Source organism: Copidosoma floridanum, unplaced genomic scaffold, assembly GCF_036245765.1.
Source record: "Copidosoma floridanum isolate Cflo_tuat_1 unplaced genomic scaffold, Cflo_Japanese_pri ptg000030l, whole genome shotgun sequence".
Classification (NCBI taxonomy): domain Eukaryota; kingdom Metazoa; phylum Arthropoda; class Insecta; order Hymenoptera; family Encyrtidae; genus Copidosoma; species Copidosoma floridanum.
Genome location: NW_028321907.1, coordinates 22,674,760 through 22,696,477, shown reverse-complemented (window position 1 = coordinate 22,696,477; position 21,718 = coordinate 22,674,760). Strand labels below are relative to the sequence as shown.

General features: G+C 36.5%; 1 protein-coding gene and 2 pseudogenes across 1 annotated transcript in view; 1 reads left to right on the top strand and 2 right to left on the bottom strand.

The window, feature by feature from the left end:
• Nucleotides 1-21,718, bottom strand: part of Mulk (acylglycerol kinase-like protein Mulk) — a 160,737-nt gene that overhangs the window by 103,515 nt on the left and 35,504 nt on the right. The gene's annotated exons all lie outside the window — the stretch shown is intronic.
• Nucleotides 7,076-8,140, bottom strand: LOC149373561 (uncharacterized; annotated as a pseudogene).
• LOC149373560 (uncharacterized) lies at nucleotides 9,384-10,448 on the top strand (annotated as a pseudogene).

Genomic DNA, 21,718 nt, shown 5'->3' with positions numbered 1-21,718 from the left:
TGTGATCATGAAAAAAGTAATAAAGAACCATTGATATTTGAAACTCATTTTTTTGTGCGGTTACAGAATCATGATGGAACTACTGGGTACATCAGATGGGCACAAAAACATTTAGCCTGGTCTCATAAATGGTTAATACCTAAAGGAGAATATGACCATTGGTCATTATTAATAGTATCAATCAGACTAAAGAAATAATATATAAACTCTTGGCATGGTAGTATTGAAAAACCTACTCTACAAATGCTATGTAGCTTTATTCAAAAAATATTGCAAATGGATGACATGCCACAATGCAATTAGGTTGAATGGACGTTGTACAAACCAAAAGATGTGCTATCCCAAAGATCAGACAGAGGAGTAGGTGTTAACTGTGGAATTCATTTATGTGTGGGCATACATTGTTTGCAAAGGCACATCAGTAGCATTCACAGATAATGATATGAATAAAGCACGAAAATGGATTTTTAATACAATTATTTCTGCATCAGAGAAAAATATTGAAAAAGCCATTGTTTGTAATGATTTTAACAAAAACATCGAATACTTAGAGAGCATACAAAGTATGGAAAGGCAGTTATCTGAGAAATCACCACAACAATTTGAAAGTATTATCCAATATTGTTCCATTCTAAGCCAACTTACTTGAACTTTATTAATGAACCTAATGGGCTTAAAATTTTTAATGCAATTTTTAATAAATGTATTGCATCTTGTCCTGATGCATATTTATATGAAAATGCTAAACGTCACGCATTAATTATATCGGGACAAAATCACTGAAAGTAAAGCTTTTATGACAAATCGACGCAGCGGTTTTACTACATTAGCGAAGGGTACTGCATAAGTTTCCGTAAAAAATAAAACATATAAAAATTATTCGAAAACTGTGTGGTATTACAGTGCTTGTACCTTTCTGCATGCTACTAAGGAAGCAGCAATATGACTCCAACGAAAACACATGTAGTTGTGGTATTATAAAACTCATTAATTCTTGATATATATTACAAAAGAGAACGACCAAAAACATAAATAATGCTTAATGAGTAATATTTTATATTATAAATATTTATGAAGCTGATACAAAGTAGAGCCACACTTTTAAGCATGTATTTTCTGCCGGTAATAGTCTTAAGTAAATATGATGTACTTCAATGTATGGAAGCAAATATTTTCGAATCTAATTTACGTTAGATTTTTCAAATTTTTATGCCTGGCATGAAATCTATGAAATCGATTGACGTACTAACTATCTGCGACGTACATAATGTACTTGCGTTTTATACATTTTTTAATGATATTTGGAGCATTTAGCAACAAATAAGAGTTCAATAATTTCTAGACTGCTTAAAATCTCGCAACATACAGCAATATGAAATAAAATATTGTCTTGCAATGTACAAAAATAGATAATTTGTTTTTTAACACCTCTACCTTAAAGGGGTGTAATAATTCATTAACAAAATACCCATGTTTATATCAACGTTTCTATAATTAATGAATTAATTCAGTTAGAAACCAGTTGTTTGTACCTTTATCATTACGTCATGAGTTATTAGACATGTGCACGCAGGTATATTTTGTGTGAAGTATTGTTACATGGCCACACTGCTATACTCTATTATATAAGTGCATACATCATTTATGTACTACAGAGTATGTTACAGATGTTTACAAGGTCAAGAAATCTTTTACAGTCTTGCATAACATATCAAAACTATGAGATTGATTAAAACTAAAAATAATGATCGTAAAATCCACAGTTAAAACCATAAACATGTTATTAGAAAATTAAAAAAAAGTAACGTTATACACCTAGACCAATAAATAAGGTCTCAGATTGTCTATGTATCATAGGACGATCTGAGGCTTCTTTACTAAAGGTCGTGGTGCTTTTTTTTAATTTTTTTATTTTACGTGCTGCTACAGCTAGAAAGTAGTTGCTTCGAGTCGTAGACAAAATGGAACTACTTTTCAGTCGTTGGCACGTACAATACATAGATCAACATTTTTTATAATTTATTATAGCCTCATTTTAACAGAAACACAGTATCACGTTAATATGGAGGTTGTTGTTCGTTAAATAAAACCCATCACCTACCAGTAAACCTTACTTCAATCATCTATAGTCTATTCAAGCTTATAAATTTTGTCCTAACTTTCCCCCCTAAACCCTGACAATTGTCAAATTTTTGGCAAAATGTGTTACTTTACATCACAACACTTCATAAACTATGAAAATAGGCCTTCTGGAATTTTAAACAGTCCTCTTTGATACAGTTAAGTTCAAAATATCAGATTTTTGCGAAAATCAGTATAAAATTAAACGTTTTATATGACAATACATATCTCTGACATCAACCTCGCGACGACCTCTCAATAAGAGACCGTGTGTAACTGAAAACGTTTTTTTTCTCTCAAGAACTACGAAGTTAGTTCCTCTGAAATTCTAATATGCTATGTGTAGTGGTGATAAAGGGTCTCATAATTTTTAAGAAAATTCTATATAAACTAAAATATCGCGATAACCTCCTTAAAAAAATTTCTTCTACTTGGAGAACGGTTACTTAACGTGAGTTAGTGCAGAAGTTGTACTCAAATTGTACATGCACAACATAACATAATAATGCTGATCGCAGAACAAAAAAAAACGTTAATGCAAAACAGAAAGTTTTATGGTTCCGATAACATCTGTATACGAGTGTGTAATGTATATTATTGTTTGTTATGATTAACATTGTTCTAAAGTTGAGTCTTTATTCAAGTTATATTGGTAATTGATACTTATCAATAAATTAGAAACTCACATACCTTTATTTTACAAGTTATGTGAATCGTGCTTTATGTAATGTAAGATAGTATCATTCTTTTTAAGTACTTATTATTCAATAAGCATGTCGTACTACGGAAAGAAAATACTGTTTCTTCTATTTTTTAGTCTTTTTAAACATACACGCCGGTAGATACTTAACGAATCATTATTTACCTTGTACATACGTAATAGTAACTCTGCAATAATACGTTACGTTAGTAACAGTTTAAATTGTTTTTTAATATTTAATCAAACACAGATTCTTCTTACCTTCCACCGAAAAAACCTCTCTACCTGTGTCATATTGTCCGTTGTAATCAATCTCTTAAGGTAGTAGACAAAAATTTATTGCTTAAGTAATATATGTGTTGTATTTCTTCACGTCTATTCGCTATGCGTCTATGTCAGGTGGCGCCGTCGAGTGAGAGAAATTGTCCCTCGCTAACATCGCCAGAATGCATGGAGCCTTATAGGAATACTTTTTAATAAGTTAAAAGTAAAGTTTATTGAGAATGGATTGACCAAGTGAATCAGTGATTTAAGTGTGTATTATGTTAATGTACAGTAATAAGCTTTGGTTGGTGTTGTCATTTGTACTACAAGATTGGAAAAAATAAAAACATGGATTGCGACTGTGCTAACACAACATATATATGTGTATACACATGCTTGCACTTGTATGGAGCTTGAGAAACACAAGTACTGCTTACATTTATCTATTTCTCACAACACAGTGTTCAATAAAAATTAATACTAATGACAGGTTAGGTTAACTTTTACACATTGATACTACGTTTCCATGGATTACTTGTGTTTTTTTAGCTTTACACAAGTTTAAGCAGGTATATGCACTCAAATATGCTGTGTTCTCATAGTCACATTCCATATTTTCATTTTTTCCAATCTTGTAGTACACATGGCAACACCAAACAAAATTTATTACTGTACACTAACATAAGACACACTTAAATCACTGATTTATTTGGTAAATTCACTCTTAATGACTTTCTTTTTAATTTATTAAAATAATTTTCTATAAGACTCCATGCATTTTGGCGATCTTAGCGAGGGACAATTTCTCTCACTCAATGGCGCCACCTGACATAGGCGCATAGCGAATACGACATGTACTGATCCCTTCAAAATGCTTATGTTCTGTAGACTTGTTGAATGAGCTTATTCTTAGATGAGAAGGTGAAAATGATTAGGTAAGAATCCACCATCATCAATCACTGTTAACGTTTTTCACTTAATGTACGTGAGTTATACAGCGGTTGCATTGTTTTGCGCGTTGTAATAATAAATGTATAAATATTTGTAATGGTATCTGTTACAAAAAAAAAAGTATCACGTAAATATCGTTACTTAATGTTATCTCTCAGTAATACTACAAATTGTATATACATTAACAGAACACTACTAGAAATTGCCAGAGAAATGAAGTAAATGCTCGTAAATCCAAGTAATTTCGTGAAGAACTTTGTATTAATTTTATCAAAAGTTAAGAAAATTGAGAACCATGGTAAAATCAAAAAACCAACTGTTAAGTAATCGTCACATGCGAAACAGAACTCAATGTATGGAAATATGCGTCCTCAAAAGAACGTGAAAGATCTAAAGCGACCAAACTGTCTTTGCGTTCCTCAGAATATTCGAACAGAGTTAAATGGATGGAGGAAACGTCTTGAATTAACGCTCATATCAAGTCATTTATCGCACACCTTCAATAATGGTAAATAAAATCACCACTTCTTTCGTAATGTTACCCGTGACTAACAGATTTTACCTACCAAAAAAAAAAATTATTAACGGTTTTTAACAATCAATCCACAAATTTATATTGCATAAAACTATAAGACTGTAACATTTCAGACGATATTTATTACTTTTGAAATAACTTGCTGATGCATAAGACAGAAATAAACTGCATTTAAATATTTGTCCCACAAAACTGCAATAGTAGTCGTCAATGCTTAGATGCTAGTGAATCCTCCGCCAACCTCACCGTCCATGTATTCGGACTATGCAACAGTTTGAAACAGCGCCATCACTCTGGCAATAGTCGGAGTCACTGGACCGGAGATAATGCACGGAAGTAAGTGACAATTTCTCATTAATAATTTAGTTTTACAAATCCATGGAGTTGGATGACTTTTATGCAAGTAATAATGGATTTTCCATTATGTCTGATAACCTTATTCATTTTTTTGAAAACAAACATCACAAAAATTATATAACCTCAATACGTACAGAAAAAACAGTGAACTAGATAATGGAAAATTCATTATTACTTGTATAAACGTCATCCAACTCGAAAGATTCGTGAGATTCAATAATTAAAGAGAAATTGTCATGTACTTCTATGTTTTTTCGGCATTGAAGTCATATTTCCACTTTTTTTACAAACAAATAATTCATTTCCACTTTAATTATAATCTAAAAATATGCACAAGACACATTTCGAACAGACAGCTGTCTATTACATCCTCTGCAAAGGGCAATTGCATAGTGCGCTCTGTTCACATGAAGCATCAATAGCAATATGCAATCTATTTGAATGCACGGGTGCGAGAGAGATGACAGATCATTTGCCCTCTCTCTAGCACTCAAGCTTTCAAATGGATTGCAGAAAATATTGACGCCACATGTGAACAGGGCACATTGTTTAACGGCTCTCGGCTGCAATTGCAATACTTTTTCCCCCTCTTCTCTAGATAGTATTGCTTCTACTGAATTGCACACTTCTATTGATGTTACGTCTGAACGCAGCCTTAGGCTCGGTATACGTACACTGAGAAAGATTTGGCGCCGTCAGAGTACCACCGGTAGTACAGTGCTAGTTCGGAAGTTTAGTGCATCAGCAATACCAGTTGAGACGAGAGCTGCACAAGACATGTATATGCGATGCACCTAACCTATGATACATACGTCAGACTAATAGTGATTTGGTATAGCTGCTGTAGGGGAAGGGACAACTGCAGCACCAAATCTTTCTCAGTGTAGACAATCACTTTAACACATGCGCGCGCGCGCGCACACACACACACACACACACACACACACACACACACACACACACACACACACAAGTGCGTGTATTGGAAATAAATTAGAGTATTGTCTATCTTCAAAGAGCCTTCAAAAAAGTTATAGCTACCGTTAGTGCTTTGATAAGAGCTTATCACTGAAAACTCTATATAATTACTGTGCACTTATGAAAAAAAGAAAACAGTAAATTTCATCTGTATTAAAAATATATCGTACTTGTTATGGGAATGGTATGAAGTAGAAAAGTATTCTGAGAATATATCATATAAATATACAGGGTGACCCATTTTAATATATGGACCCGAATTTCTTCTAAACTACGAGGTCTACAAAAAAATAGCTCAGACGAAAGTTGGGCAGGACAGAAGGGGCCATTTGATGGTACCATTAGTTTTGACCTTGAAGTCAGTTTTGAAGGTCATTTCAAGGTCAAGATGGTTTTTTCAAATGGTAACCCCTATTTTTGAGTGCGGATTTGAAAAGAGCGGGAAATTTAACATCAAATTTGTCTTAAGTGAAAATTGTTTTTGTGACCTTGAAAAGTTGAAAATGAAGGTCAAATGTCTAAAAAAACAATTCGACGTAATTTTTCAAAAATGACGTGGTTTTCTGGGTAACACTACAGTTCATAATGCTTGAGAAAGATCAATAAATTGTAAAAGTACAAATTACTTTAATTATCTTGACCTTGAGATAAATTTTGAAGGTTATTTCAAGGTCGTAAAGCATTTTTGTATTCATAAATCATGCTTTTGATTGCAATCCTTGTTTTTTGAGATTAGGTCCTAAAGAATGTTATTACTCTTACATGTTCATGATAAACCTAACCTTTAAAAGGTCACATTAAGGTCAATCTAAGAAGTCAATCAGCAAGTTTTCAATTGCTGATTCTTATTAATAGGCGGTGGCATTTTTTAATGCTGAAATAGCAAAACAAAAGTACTTTTATCTTACTTTTAGCGTTACCCGGAAACAACGACGTGGACGTAGTAAGTTCTGTTTCCTTTGGGGTGCTAGATTATCGTGAGTCCCCTTGCCTCTCACGTCGGGGTGCTTGATTATCGTGAGTCCCCTAGCCTCTCACGTCGGGGTGCTTGATTATCGTGAGTACCCTAGCCTCTCACGTCGGGATGCTTTATTATCGTGAGTCCCCTAGCCTCTCACGTCGGGGTGTTTGATTATCGTGAGTCCCCTTGCCACTTACAATAGCTGCATTTAGCCACGGATAAATTGTTCGAAATTTTGTCCGTTGGCTTGAAGACACATGCGCACACGTCTTTCAAAACTGTCCACAGTCCTGAGCAATGTTTCTCGAGGAATGACTGCGCAAGCTGTACGGATCCGGTCCATCATATCCTCTCGCGTTGTTGGCCGTTGTGCAAAAACAACATTTTTCACGTACCCCCACAAAAAAAAGTCGGGTGACATGAGATCTGGTGAGCAAGCAGGCCATTCAATTGGGCCTCCTCGTCCTATCCACCTGCCCTGATAACGGTTGTTTAAAAACTCCCGTACAATCAGTGCAAAATGAGGTGGAGCACCATCTTGTTGAAGCCACATTCTTTACCTTGTTGCCAAGTCAACATTTTCCAACAGACCAGGTAAGTGCTCCCGTACCAATGCTAAGTAGCTAAACCTGTTAACATTTTGATCAAAAAAGTAGGGTCCAATCAAATACCCATTTACAATTCCGCACCAGACCATGAGGCTCCACCGATTTTGGTGGTCTACAGCTCTGTACCAGTAAGGATTTTCGTACGACCAATAGTGACAGTTATGTCTGTTCAGTTGCCCGTCGCTGTAAAAATTAGCTTCATCCGAGAAAAGAACATAGCGAAAGAAATGGGGATCATTTTGAATGACTCGCAAAGCCCATTGGCAGAAATTAATTCGAGCTACAACATGACGAGGTTGTAAGGCTTGCGTTAGAGTAATGTGGTAAGCATGATAATTTAAAAATTGCAAGATTCTTGAAACGGTACTTTGCGGTATACCCGTTTCTCTTTCAATCTGTCGAGTACTAATGTGCGGATCTAAATGGACAGCTGCAAGAATTGTTAATGTTCGCACATCATTATCTTTATAATCATGATGTCGGCGTTGGCGAACAAGATGCCCTTCGCGAGCTCTTTCTGTTAGGGTTCTTATTGTCATATCAGTAGGGTGTCTTCTATCTGGAAATCGTACAGCATAAAGTATTGATGCAGCGGCGTAATTGTTGCGACATTCCCCTAAAACTAATATCATATCAATAATTTCTGTTGGTGGATAATCAGCCATATTAAAAAATTTGTTTCGGGTACACGAAATGTGAATAGTAATTTAGATTTACATAAGAAGTAAAAAAATACAAAAAAAATCAATGTCTAACATGAAAGCTCGATAGTTTTCATTTATAAAAGCAAAAGTATTCTAGAGCAAAGTAGTCGAGAAATACTAGTACCGATAAATTGCCCAAACAAATTTTTAGGAAGATAATCACAAAGTAAACTGAAATAAGTTCCTCAAGCTTATGCTAAGGAAAATTGCATTATCCGTAAAAAACAATTGTATTGATAAGCTACGATTCTGTCTTATTATTAGATTTTGTATTTATTAATGGAATAACCTTTACAATTAAACTAACAATTAGTTTGATGCCTGCATTTATTTTGACCTTCCTATGAAAATCGGTCATACTTGAAATTTTATATCTCAGCGACACATTGAAACACAATTGTGAGTACGTTTTAAGGCCTGATTCAGACCCTCCAAGTCGTTATTACCTTCATCTAAAAAAGTAAGAAGTCTATTTTATCAAAAAAAACATTTTATTATGTTTTTAATGCTAGAATTTTGTTTTGTTTAAAATAGTCCGATTGAAGAAAACTAGTAAATTTGCTGGAAATTATCTAATTTGTTTTGTTTTATTTTATGACAGAATAAATGGTATCGCCTTATTTTGACTAGTATTACAGCCGATTTGAAGTTAGGCAAGTGTTCCCTACTTCAGTATTATTATTAATTTCTTTATGTATTGGTAATCCTATATTTTTACAATAACATTAAAAACTAGATAATTTAAACAATTTTGGCCAACATTAGCTGATTTAGTTAATTTTTGTTTTAACTCTTTTTAAATCGCATACACTCGAAAATCGCTTAAATTTCTAGTTCACCGCTCGTTCTAAGTTCACCACAGTTAGATTTATGCTGTTGATTATTGATGTAACATTGAATACAAAATCACAGAGAAAATCGTTGCTTATCAATACAATTGTTTTTTACGGATAATGCAATTTTCCTTAGCATAAGCTTGAGGAACTTATTTCAGTTTACTTTGTGATTATCTTCCTAAAAATTTGTTTGGGCAATTTATCGGTACTAGTATTTCTCGACTACTTTGCTCTAGAATACTTTTGCTTTTATAAATGAAAACTATCGAGCTTTCATGTTAGACATTGATTTTTTTTGTATTTTTTTACTTCTTATGTAAATCTAAATTACTATTCACATTTCGTGTACCCGAAACAAATTTTTTAATATGGCTGATTATCCACCAACAGAAATTATTGATATGATATTAGTTTTAGGGGAATGTCGCAACAATTACGCCGCTGCATCAATACTTTATGCTGTACGATTTCCAGATAGAAGACACCCTACTGATATGACAATAAGAACCCTAACAGAAAGAGCTCGCGAAGGGCATCTTGTTCGCCAACGCCGACATCATGATTATAAAGATAATGATGTGCGAACATTAACAATTCTTGCAGCTGTCCATTTAGATCCGCACATTAGTACTCGACAGATTGAAAGAGAAACGGGTATACCGCAAAGTACCGTTTCAAGAATCTTGCAATTTTTAAATTATCATGCTTACCACATTACTCTAACGCAAGCCTTACAACCTCGTCATGTTGTAGCTCGAATTAATTTCTGCCAATGGGCTTTGCGAGTCATTCAAAATGATCCCCATTTCTTTCGCTATGTTCTTTTCTCGGATGAAGCTAATTTTTACAGCGACGGGCAACTGAACAGACATAACTGTCACTATTGGTCGTACGAAAATCCTTACTGGTACAGAGCTGTAGACCACCAAAATCGGTGGAGCCTCATGGTCTGGTGCGGAATTGTAAATGGGTATTTGATTGGACCCTACTTTTTTGATCAAAATGTTAACAGGTTTAGCTACTTAGCATTGGTACGGGAGCACTTACCTGGTCTGTTGGAAAATGTTGACTTGGCAACAAGGTAAAGAATGTGGCTTCAACAAGATGGTGCTCCACCTCATTTTGCACTGATTGTACGGGAGTTTTTAAACAACCGTTATCAGGGCAGGTGGATAGGACGAGGAGGCCCAATTGAATGGCCTGCTTGCTCACCAGATCTCATGTCACCCGACTTTTTTTTGTGGGGGTACGTGAAAAATGTTGTTTTTGCACAACGGCCAACAACGCGAGAGGATATGATGGACCGGATCCGTACAGCTTGCGCAGTCATTCCTCGAGAAACATTGCTCAGGACTGTGGACAGTTTTGAAAGACGTGTGCGCATGTGTCTTCAAGCCAACGGACAAAATTTCGAACAATTTATCCGTGGCTAAATGCAGCTATTGTAAGTGGCAAGGGGACTCACGATAATCAAACACCCCGACGTGAGAGGCTAGGGGACTCACGATAATAAAGCATCCCGACGTGAGAGGCTAGGGTACTCACGATAATCAAGCACCCCGACGTGAGAGGCTAGGGGACTCACGATAATCAAGCACCCCGACGTGAGAGGCAAGGGGACTCACGATAATCTAGCACCCCAAAGGAAACAGAACTTACTACGTCCACGTCGTTGTTTCCGGGTAACGCTAAAAGTAAGATAAAAGTACTTTTGTTTTGCTATTTCAGCATTAAAAAATGCCACCGCCTATTAATAAGAATCAGCAATTGAAAACTTGCTGATTGACTTCTTAGATTGACCTTAATGTGACCTTTTAAAGGTTAGGTTTATCATGAACATGTAAGAGTAATAACATTCTTTAGGACCTAATCTCAAAAAACAAGGATTGCAATCAAAAGCATGATTTATGAATACAAAAATGCTTTACGACCTTGAAATAACCTTCAAAATTTATCTCAAGGTCAAGATAATTAAAGTAATTTGTACTTTTACAATTTATTGATCTTTCTCAAGCATTATGAACTGTAGTGTTACCCAGAAAACCACGTCATTTTTGAAAAATTACGTCGAATTGTTTTTTTAGACATTTGACCTTCATTTTCAACTTTTCAAGGTCACAAAAACAATTTTCACTTAAGACAAATTTGATGTTAAATTTCCCGCTCTTTTCAAATCCGCACTCAAAAATAGGGGTTACCATTTGAAAAAACCATCTTGACCTTGAAATGACCTTCAAAACTGACTTCAAGGTCAAAACTAATGGTACCATCAAATGGCCCCTTCTGTCCTGCCCAACTTTCGTCTGAACTATTTTTTTGTAGACCTCGTAGTTTAGAAGAAATTCGGGTCCATAGATTAAAATGTGTATAAAAAAACGGCTACATTTTAACCCACCATTTTCCGAGTCGATAACCGAACGCTTTGAAAAGTTACGTCCATTCCAAGTACACTTACATTCCTTAGTGTTACGGGCTCTTGGTTTTTATTTTGAAAAAACAGAATCTTTAAGTTTGCGAGCCTGTACTATTAACTTATGAAAATAGAAAAATCGGAAAAACTCCTAAAAAATAGAAAACAAAAGTCCTTACAGGGAATGCTCATACTGAATTGCGAGGATTTTTGAGAGCATTTCCAGTTTGAAAATTAAATTTATACGATTTCGGTCTCGCAACAACTTCAACAACATCCAAAACTGAGATGGATTTTTTTTTGATTTTCTACAACGTGTAAAAATATTTTCCTGTTAATAACCATTAAAGACGATACCGTATAATAAATAAGTACTCCGTATTTTGCTCCCAGGTGTCGTGAAAAATGTAAATTAACGAGTGAGACATGAGTCTGTAACGTTAATTTAGGCCCCCCTTTTTTTTATATTAAAGTAAAGGAATATTTTTTGATGGTCTGAATCCTATTCTACATTTAGCAGTAAACATTCCTTGAACAATTTAAAAAGGTTCTAGATGGACGTCTGCCGAAACGACGTGGTAATCGGCTGGGACATGAAATATGCCGTTTTCAGTAGAACGACGCATGTGTATGAAGTTATTGGTAGTTATAAGAATGTTAGAAAAAAGTTATCACCCTTAGTGTATTTTTGGGGTTTCCCTTAAAAAAAAGTAATAAAAAAAAATTACAACAATCTATAAAATTGTGAAACTTAATAATCAATATTAAGTCGTGAGTAAATGTTCTCAAGACAAAATATTTTGAAAACTAAAGGTTGTAAAACTGTCAGATGTATCTTGTCAATTGTTAATCAACAGATCAGTGAAGAAGGGGGGCTCCCTCACACACATAAAGAGAGAGAGAGAGAGAGAGAGAAGAGAGAGTGCAAAAAATGTAGAATCACGTACATACACACGCTTATAAACATTTGTAAAAGAGTAATGTACTAGGATTCTTCAGTTAAAAAAACATTTTTTTGGTATAACTTGTTTTATTATTTCAGAAAACCATAACAATAGAGGTCGTGGTGGCCGAGGCCAAAAACACGGCTACCAAGGTGGACGAAATAGAGGTATAAATCAAAACTGTTAAAATTAGAAATATGTATAAAAAATCGAATAAGGTAGTGTTTCGGTAGTATAACATGAAATGAAAACTTAGTCATGAGGTAATCATAATATATAGTTAAATATTTTATTTATAATTAACGTGTCAACCCTCAAAAATTATTGTTTGAAAATTTGTTTTGTGCTGTGCATGAAACAAATAACCTAAAATTATTTGAGCCTCATTAGGTAAACACGACAAATATTTTACAACTTTCTTATTTTGGACCACATAATTATAATAACAATGAAAGCATTGCGAGCACTTACAATATAATCGTATGTAATCGACTGTACGATGCTGTCAACAATAATCTGACTTTGTCTGTATATTAATACCATATACTTACAATTAACAGTTTTACGAGTTATTATCCTAGTCAATAAACTGAAACGCAACGAAGATATATTTATATGTAATGTGTACAATAAATATACTGATAAGGGTTTTTATAGTCATCTTAAAATGGAGATTACATCATCGCTCATACTTGAAATTCAACTTGACAATTGCACTTGAACGATGTACTGTTTTTGTACTATTGTATACCACACTATCCTAGTTGGTAGTCGAATACTCAGCAAAGATCCAATACGTCGTATATCTTTGTAGGATCACATTACTAGCTCTTATAAAATAGTCACTGTACTGTAACTCAAAAGTGATCACCTTTCAAGTCTGGACAATCGATCAGTTCGAGAGCACACATGATATTCTTTAGCATTATTGCCTTCTACCTCTAATTTTAGAACAGCTGACCGATGAATTTTCAAGTGTACAGCACTTGCTCATTGTAATGAAAAAATCGGACAAAATTTATGCAACATCCTTTATTTCCGTACAATCATGTAATATTCAAATCGGAACACTTAAATATAATGTTAATCTACAAGTACATAAAGTATATTGTTGTTGGTACAGTAACCTGTGTATGTATGGATATGGTTTATTTTACCGAAACTGGTCCATGTCGTGTTGCAATTTATCATGATATTTATATGATCCATTATTTATTAACAAAAGCGCCTTTCACCAGGTGACCTGGAGCGCTTACTGGCCACTTTTTTAATTATTAAAATAAAATTAAATAATAATTCAAGCACCTATCACCAGGTAACTCTAGGCGCTAACTTGCCTCTTTATAAATTGATAATTTATAAATTAATAACAAAAGCGTCTATCATAAGGTAACCCAGGGCGCTTACTGGCCACCATATGAACTAATGATCCATTAATTATTAACAAAAGCGTCTATCACCAGGTGACCCAAGGCGCTTACTAGCCTATTTATGAATTATTAAAATAAAGTAAAATAATAACATAAACGCTTATTACCAAGTAATTCAAGACGCTAACCAAACACTTTATAAATTAATAAACCATAGATTAAGAACAAAAGTGGTAATCACCAGCTAAGCCGGGGCACTTACTGGCCATTTTATTATATAATAAGATAAATTGTATAACACAAACGCCTATCACGAGATAACTCAAGATACTTACTGGCCACGTCATAATGTAATAAATCATTGACTCATAACAAAAGCTTCTATTACCAGGTAACTTTAGGAACTTACTGACGACTGTATCAAACTTTTTAATACAAATCTGTAAGAATTCTGTATCCTCAGAAACTAGAAACCTATTGATTTTTAGTATTGAATTATTGATTTGTATTATTTTATTTTAGTTTATTAATTCATTATATGGCCAGTAAGCACCCTGGGTCACCTGGTGATAGGCGCTTTTGTTATTAATCAATGGTTCATTTATTTATAAAGTGTCCAGTAGGCGCCCCGGGTCACCTGGTGATAGGAGCTTGTATTATTATTTTATTTTATTTTATTAATTTATAACGTGGTCAGTAAGCGCCCCGAGTCACCTGGGGATACGCGCTTGTATTATTATTTTATTTTATTTTATTAATTTATAAAGTGACCAGTAAGCGCCCCCGGTCACCTGGTGATAGGCGTGGTTGTCTAATAATTAATGGATTATTTACTTATACAGCGACTAGTAAGCACCCTGGGTCACCTGGTGATAGGTGCTTTTGTTATTCTTTAATGGTTTATTTACTTATACAGTGTCCAGTAAGTGCCTAGAGTTACTTCGTTATTATGTAAGTTAAGGTAGTCTTCATCTGATCACAGCGAGTAGTGCTATAGCTTTTTTTCGACTGCGATGAACAAAACTTATCTTCCGCTGAACGCGGTGAGCTATGCTACTATTACTCCGAGCCCGTTGAGTTAAGCTTGTGTTCCTTCGAGCACGGCAAGTAGTGCTACAGCTTTTGTTTGACTGCGTTGAGCGAAGCTAGTCTTCTTCCGAACGCGGTGAGCTAAGCTTGTCTTCCTCCGATCTCGCGATCTAAGCTTTTTGTCCTCCAAACGTGAGGTAAACTTTTCTTCCTCCGAGATGCCGATGTAGATTTTTTGTATAAAAACTATTTAAAATATTGAATTTTACATTTTTCGACTGCGTATCATTAAAATGTTAATTCAGAACGCGACTGTACTCAATGTAAGTGAGGATTCACGCTCTTCGTTTCAAACGGGTATCATCAGTTTGTAAGCTGAAATAGTCTTCATTTTTTATTGTTACATCTATATAATGTTAATTTATTAATAATCACTGTAGTGGAAATGTGGAGTCGATTATATATAATGAGGATAGAAATTGGGCATTTGTCCAGAATTAGCTTACGCGATTTTCCGAATCACCTTACTGCAAACTAAATGTGTCCCGTTACAGCTGAATGAAACATAAGCTTAACAATTTAATATTGAAACATGTACAAAAGAAGAAATAAATAATTTTTTTTTTTTAATTGACCGAAAAAAATTTAGTCCAACGGTAGACAACAAGGATACAAACTATTGTAATATAATTTTTTAATAAACCGAGGATAATAATTTTGTACCGTCAAAAATATCCCGAATTACCTCAATTTACCTTACAGAATATTGCAGAAATTTTTCCGATTTGTCCATCCTGATAAACTAGTCTATCGCGATCTTACTAGCTCGTAAACGTGAAAATTTGAAAATAAAAATGCAGAGCCCGTTACGCTACATAATGTTACGTACTTTTTTCAAGTGTTCAGTTATCGACTCGTAAAGTAATAGGTTAAAACATATCTGTTGCATAAAATATAAGTGTAGTGACTTACCTGACGTTGCGTTTGGTGCGTTAAGATCTCGATTTTTCGACGCATTCATATAAGAGCCCGTAACACTTTTTTTTGTAATTCCGTAGCACTAAGGAAAGTGACGAATTTTTCCGAAAAGTTTAGTTATCTAATAAGAAATGGTGAGTAACAATATAGCTATTTTGTATGTGATGTGAGTGCAAGGGCGAAGTATTTTTTTTTTTTCAGAGCGTCAATCTCATTTTTTAGACGCTTTTATAAGAACCTGTAATCCTCCGTTTTCCGTGATCATGTAACGCTTTATTTTTTTGTTTAATATTGTATTATTGACGCGGATATTGACTTGTGCTAATGTAACTGATATGTACATGTCAGAAATATGAGGATAAAGTCAAATTTTTTATTGATATCGCCTTTATCTCAGTTATAATGTGACTTTTTACGAGCTCATACGGTTTCTTTTTTTGTTCTTCAATAAAACAAGAAAGTCGTGGTAAACAGTGTTCTCGCGCAGGTGCACCAGAGCACAAAAAATTTTGACTTTTTGGTAACGGACAAGTGAAAAATTTTGAACAATGATACATCTATTTTAAGTTATTATCCGGTCCAGCCCTTGGAATTCGGTTTTCGTTGAACCACATATATGTATGTATACACTGCAATTAATACACATGACTGAAAATTCATAATTATGTGACATACTATATCATTACAGCCCGAGTACAAGATACCGGAATCGAGTGGCAGCAAGACAAATGGCGCCATACATTATAGAACAACACGTAGAATTTTTGGCATCGACGTTTGTTTCTGGTACGTATTATCCAAGTATTAATAAATGCAATGCTCTTAGACCAAAAAAAAAAAAAAAAACAGTTTTTCCCTGACAACTTTTTACACATACATTCTACACGTCCGTATTCAAAAATAAAGTAGAAGATATCGTTAAAATACTACACTTTTTTGCATGATACATTTCGATGTGGGTGATTGCTCCAAAAGGCCGAGGGAAAGGAAATTTCAAGAACATTCAAAACTGTAGAAATTATAATGAAGCAATAAAATTTTTTGGGTACTGTTAAAGAAAAATCACACCGTATTCTGTCTTTTTAGGCACGACCAACGTATGAGAGTGCCTTATAATTTTGTCAGAGCAAAAATTGTAATTACTTATAAATCGACTATTAGTAGTATTAAAGGAAATTGTAACCTAGTATGAGGGTGATCTGAGTTGAGCACATGATTTACGTGTGGATAGAGTATGTGTGTACGTCACCAAGTTTACTTACTCAAGTAGGTATGATCCAAATCGGCTGAAATTTTATTCGTAACTTGGAGTTAGGTGTGTAAGCTAATGGTATACATTTAGAGAAGTTTCATTCATGTAGTAGTTATTGGCTGATGAATTATTTTGGGAGTATTTTAATGTACAGGGCCTTAATTATTTGATTACGTTTTGATTGATACCATGTTATACGGTTCACTAATATATAGTGTAAGGGATGGAGATCGGGAATCAATCAAGATTAGAGAAGTCAAAAGTGATTTTTATAAACATACTCAGATTTTATTAGTTTTTTAAAAAAAAATTAAACTCAGAGTCAGGATCCCCTACCTACCGTCTACTTCGATGTCTCTTAAGGTACTGCCCTGTGCCCTCCTTTGTTCGCATCGCTGCGGCCGCCAAGGTTCCCCCTCTCCTCCCGTTCATTTAGCCCTACTCGCTCTCTTGCTTAGCAGACTCGCATAGGTATTGGTAACTCCTGGCTTACAGGTATACATTTTTGTTCTATAGACACGTATTAGTGCATACGAATACTCTTTAGATAAGCCACTGTGACCACGAGCGTTAGGACGATTGTTGGTTTTTTTACTCGAACTTTATAGCCTCCGGTGATAATTCCCTTTCGCCTGGCGGCGTGGTTTTCCCTATGAAAGACTCACCCGGTATACAAACCCCATCAACAGCCACTTAGGCTTGGGGTATCATGAGTTCAAAGTGGCGTACAGCAAGCGAGGTCATTTACCTCTCGCCCTGATAACCGGAAACCATCACCGTGCCCTTTTTACCGATAACACTCGTATGATCAGCTACTTATTTACATTTTATTATATCGCTATCTTGCCTTTTTATTTTAGGTTGACGCATTATGTTGGGATCTCGCATACAGGAATCAAGCACCTCTCGATCATCCCTTTTCAAACTTCGCGCTCACACATTCAACATCCCATCGTCGGGCTCATTTCCCCTACGGTTTGGGTCGACTGGCCGCGAGACTTTCGTTCCATTCTCAACATATAGACTATAGTCCCATATAATTTTTTTAAAAGGATAATCAGATGAGAAGTGCATAGCTCTATTATGTACAGGTTTTAGTTTTTGTTATAACATTATGTGCGTATTTTTCTTTCTAAAAAATGCAGCGATGAACAACTCTTCTTATAGTGTAATAAATTATATACCATATTTGAGATCTATCTAAAAATTTTTAAATTACATGTACTCTCTGGAAAAAAAAGAATGTACATGTCCAAATGCTAATTCCTATTGAGTACAGTAAAATCGGGAAAATTCGATGTTATTGGTTCTTATAAGTTACAATAATAGCAGGTTTCTCAAATCAAAGAGCAAGAGGTGGTGGTCTACGGACAGGTCGTAGAGGAGGACGTAGAGGTAGTCGTGGGCAGAGAGGTGGTGAAGGTGGATGGCATGCAGGTGATGAAAGAAGAGACAAAGAAGGTCAAGGATGGCGAAGAGATCGCCAAAGGAGGCAAAGAGATGGCCAGGGAGGACAAAGATCTGGCCAATAAGGGCAAAGAGATGGCCAAGGAGGGCAAAGAGGTGGCCAAGGAGGGCCAAGAGATGACCAAGGAGGGCAAAGTGCTGGCCAAGCACAGTTATTAATTATATAATCTTAAGAAAAAATAATTGTAATGTAAATGGATGAGAATTTGTATGAAATGTTGTAGTACATTAAATTTTTCATTAAAAAATACATGATAAGGACACTTCTTAATTGATTTACCCCAAAGAATTAATTAAAAAGGCATTTTTTAATAATAATAATAATAATAATAATAATAATAAAAATAATAATACTAATAATAATATTGATGAATGTTTTAACAATGACAAACAAACTGTTGGTGCCAATCAGGCATACACGCATACGTATGTATGTATGTGTGGTGCGGCGCTCTGCTTGCGCGCACCGTACATATAGACTGAGGGTCAGTCAGCATCACCCTTCTGCCAAGTGAACTTGCATAGGTATAAGGCGAATAAATTTCTTACAACCTAACCGGCGTCTCCTCTTGCCTTGCTACCCTTGTCCCTCGTGCCTCCCACTGTTGAAGGTACCAAACAACAGGTTATGGTCCCAGAATAGTCAAGTCAAGTGCTTTTTAGAGTGAGTGACAACGCGCGGTAATTGCTGAGTAAGGAAAGTAAAATGGCTGCTCGAAACGTGCTGCGAGCACTGCAACCCATTGATAAGCTCACGGGTCGCAAGAGTTACAACTCATGGGCGGTAGCCAAGAGAGCCTACCTTCAACTTGAGGACTTGTGGTGCACGATAGAGCCGACTGTGCCCGGGGAGTCACAAGTCAGCCAGGATGCTTCGTTACATACGAAGGCAAAGGCAAGGTTTATTCTTTTCATAGATCCGGGAATCTATGTGCATGTGGCGGAGCTACCCATCCCATTAGAGATATGGCAGAAGCTAAAAAAGGCATATGACGATAAAGGATTGCAGCGCAAAGTCGGTTTGCTGCAAGAAATCTCCACCACACGATTAGAGATGTGCGCGTTAATGGAAGTATACATTTGCAAAATACAAACAGTGGCTCAACAGCTGCGCACTACAGGCATGATGATGCCAGAAGACTCGGTTGGCGCTCTCCTGCTCGCTGGCCTTCCCTCAGATTATCGACCAATGATCATGGCACTCGAGGCGTCAGGCCAGGACATCACCGCTGACCTCGTACAGACAAAACTGCTCCAGGAAGAGAGGACACAGGGTACAGGGGGCGAAGTCACAGAAGGACTCTACACTCATTCTGCCCGTAAGCGTCGCTCAGCCAAAAACAAGGCACACCATTTTAAAACAGAAGAAAACCAGCGCAAGGAGCCTCGCTGCTTCCGATGCCAACGCAACGGACATTTGGCGCGGGATTGCTCCGCGTCACCTCGCAGACGCGAGCACGCACACAACATAGATGTTGACCACGCAAGTTCTAGCAGCCAGTCAAGCTCGGAGCCGGAGGACGTGGGAACCTTATTCAGTTTTACGGTAATGAATAGCGCTCAAACCAACGATTGGATCTTAGACTCTGGCGCAAGTAAATACATGTGCCGCGATCCCCGTATTATTGACAACATGCGTGAGTCACCGACTGCACGCGTCATCGTCGCCAACAAGGGACAAGCAACCGTAGAAGGACAGGGTGAAGTACACTTAACAAACACCTGCACAGGAGGATATTCGAAAGTTCAGTTGTCTGACGTACTCTACGTTCCGGATATTTCTGTAAACCTAATGTCAGTGAGTGCGGTCACACGCAGAGGCTTCAAAGTATTCTTTAATGCCCAAGCATGTGAAGTACGTGACCAGCACCAGAATCTTGTACAGTGTGGAAACACAATAAAAGGGGATATTTACAAACTAAATTCAAAACACTACGCCAAAGAAGAAAGACGCGAACGCGCGTCGACCGCGAGTGCAGTTCCGAAAGAAAGTGTCGAGCTCTGGCACAATCGCCTAGGCCACCTCAACCCGGTCTATATGAAACAACTAAGAGATGGGACAGCAACTGGATTAAAATTTTCTAGCGCCGAAAATATTCCAAAGTGCGATGTGTGTGTGTAAGAAAAAAAGACGAAGGCACCCTTCGCGCACAGTGAAAAACGTGCTGCCAAGACTCTCGATCTCGTCCATTCCGATATATGCCAGATGGACACGCCGTCGCTGGGAGGCTCTAAGTACTTCCTAACCTTTCTTGATGATCACAGTCGTAAGGAGTTCGTTTATTATCTAAAACAGAAAAGTGAAGTGCTAAACGCATTCAAACACCTCAACAACTTCTTTAAGACACAATACGGCAGAACCATCAAGAGATTAAGATCTGATAATGGACGAGAATATATAAATTCTCTGATAGACGAGTTTCTATCGGACAAAGGGATCAAGAGAGAAACGTCCATCGCGTACAATCCACAGCAGAACGGGAGAGCGGAACGCGTAAACCGTATCCTAATGGACAAGGCCCGATGTATGCTACTTAAATCAGGCCTTGCAAAAAGTTTTTGGGCGGAAGCAATTGCTACAGCGGCCCATCTAGCAAACAGATCACCAAAGAAAAGTCTAGGCAAGCGTACACCCAATGAAGTTTGGCATTGTGACAAACCCAACCTGGCTTACCTACGAATGTTCGGATGTAGGGCACTCGCACTCATCCCGAGGCATCTGCGAAATAAGATGGACTCAAAAACCACTGAATGCATCTTTATTGGATATGCCCAAAACCAAATAGGGTATAAACTATGGAACTCCCAGCGCAGAGTGTTCTTCACGTCCCGTGATGTCACCTTCTTTGAAGACGAATTTCCACAGGCCAAAGTTGAAGTGGTGCATCTGCCACTCACCGATTCACCGGACACTCCATGCGAAACCCACGAGGCTTCCTCAGATACACAGGACAGTGACGGAGTTGTAGCGCCGTCTGGAAATGCATCCGACGAAGAGATCGACGTCGAACCAAGGCGCTCCAGCAGACCTAAACGCCAACCCAAACATTTAGACGATTATCAAGTATACTCATGCAACCGTGGTTGTCGCCAATGAACCCAAGACGTTCTTTGAAGCATTGTTAGGGCCAGATAAACAGGAATGGATAGCAGGTATGCAGAGAGAGATAAATTCCATCCACCAAAACAACATTTGGGAACTGTGCGACCCCCCACCCCAGAAGAATATCGTTGGGTGCAAATGGGTATATAA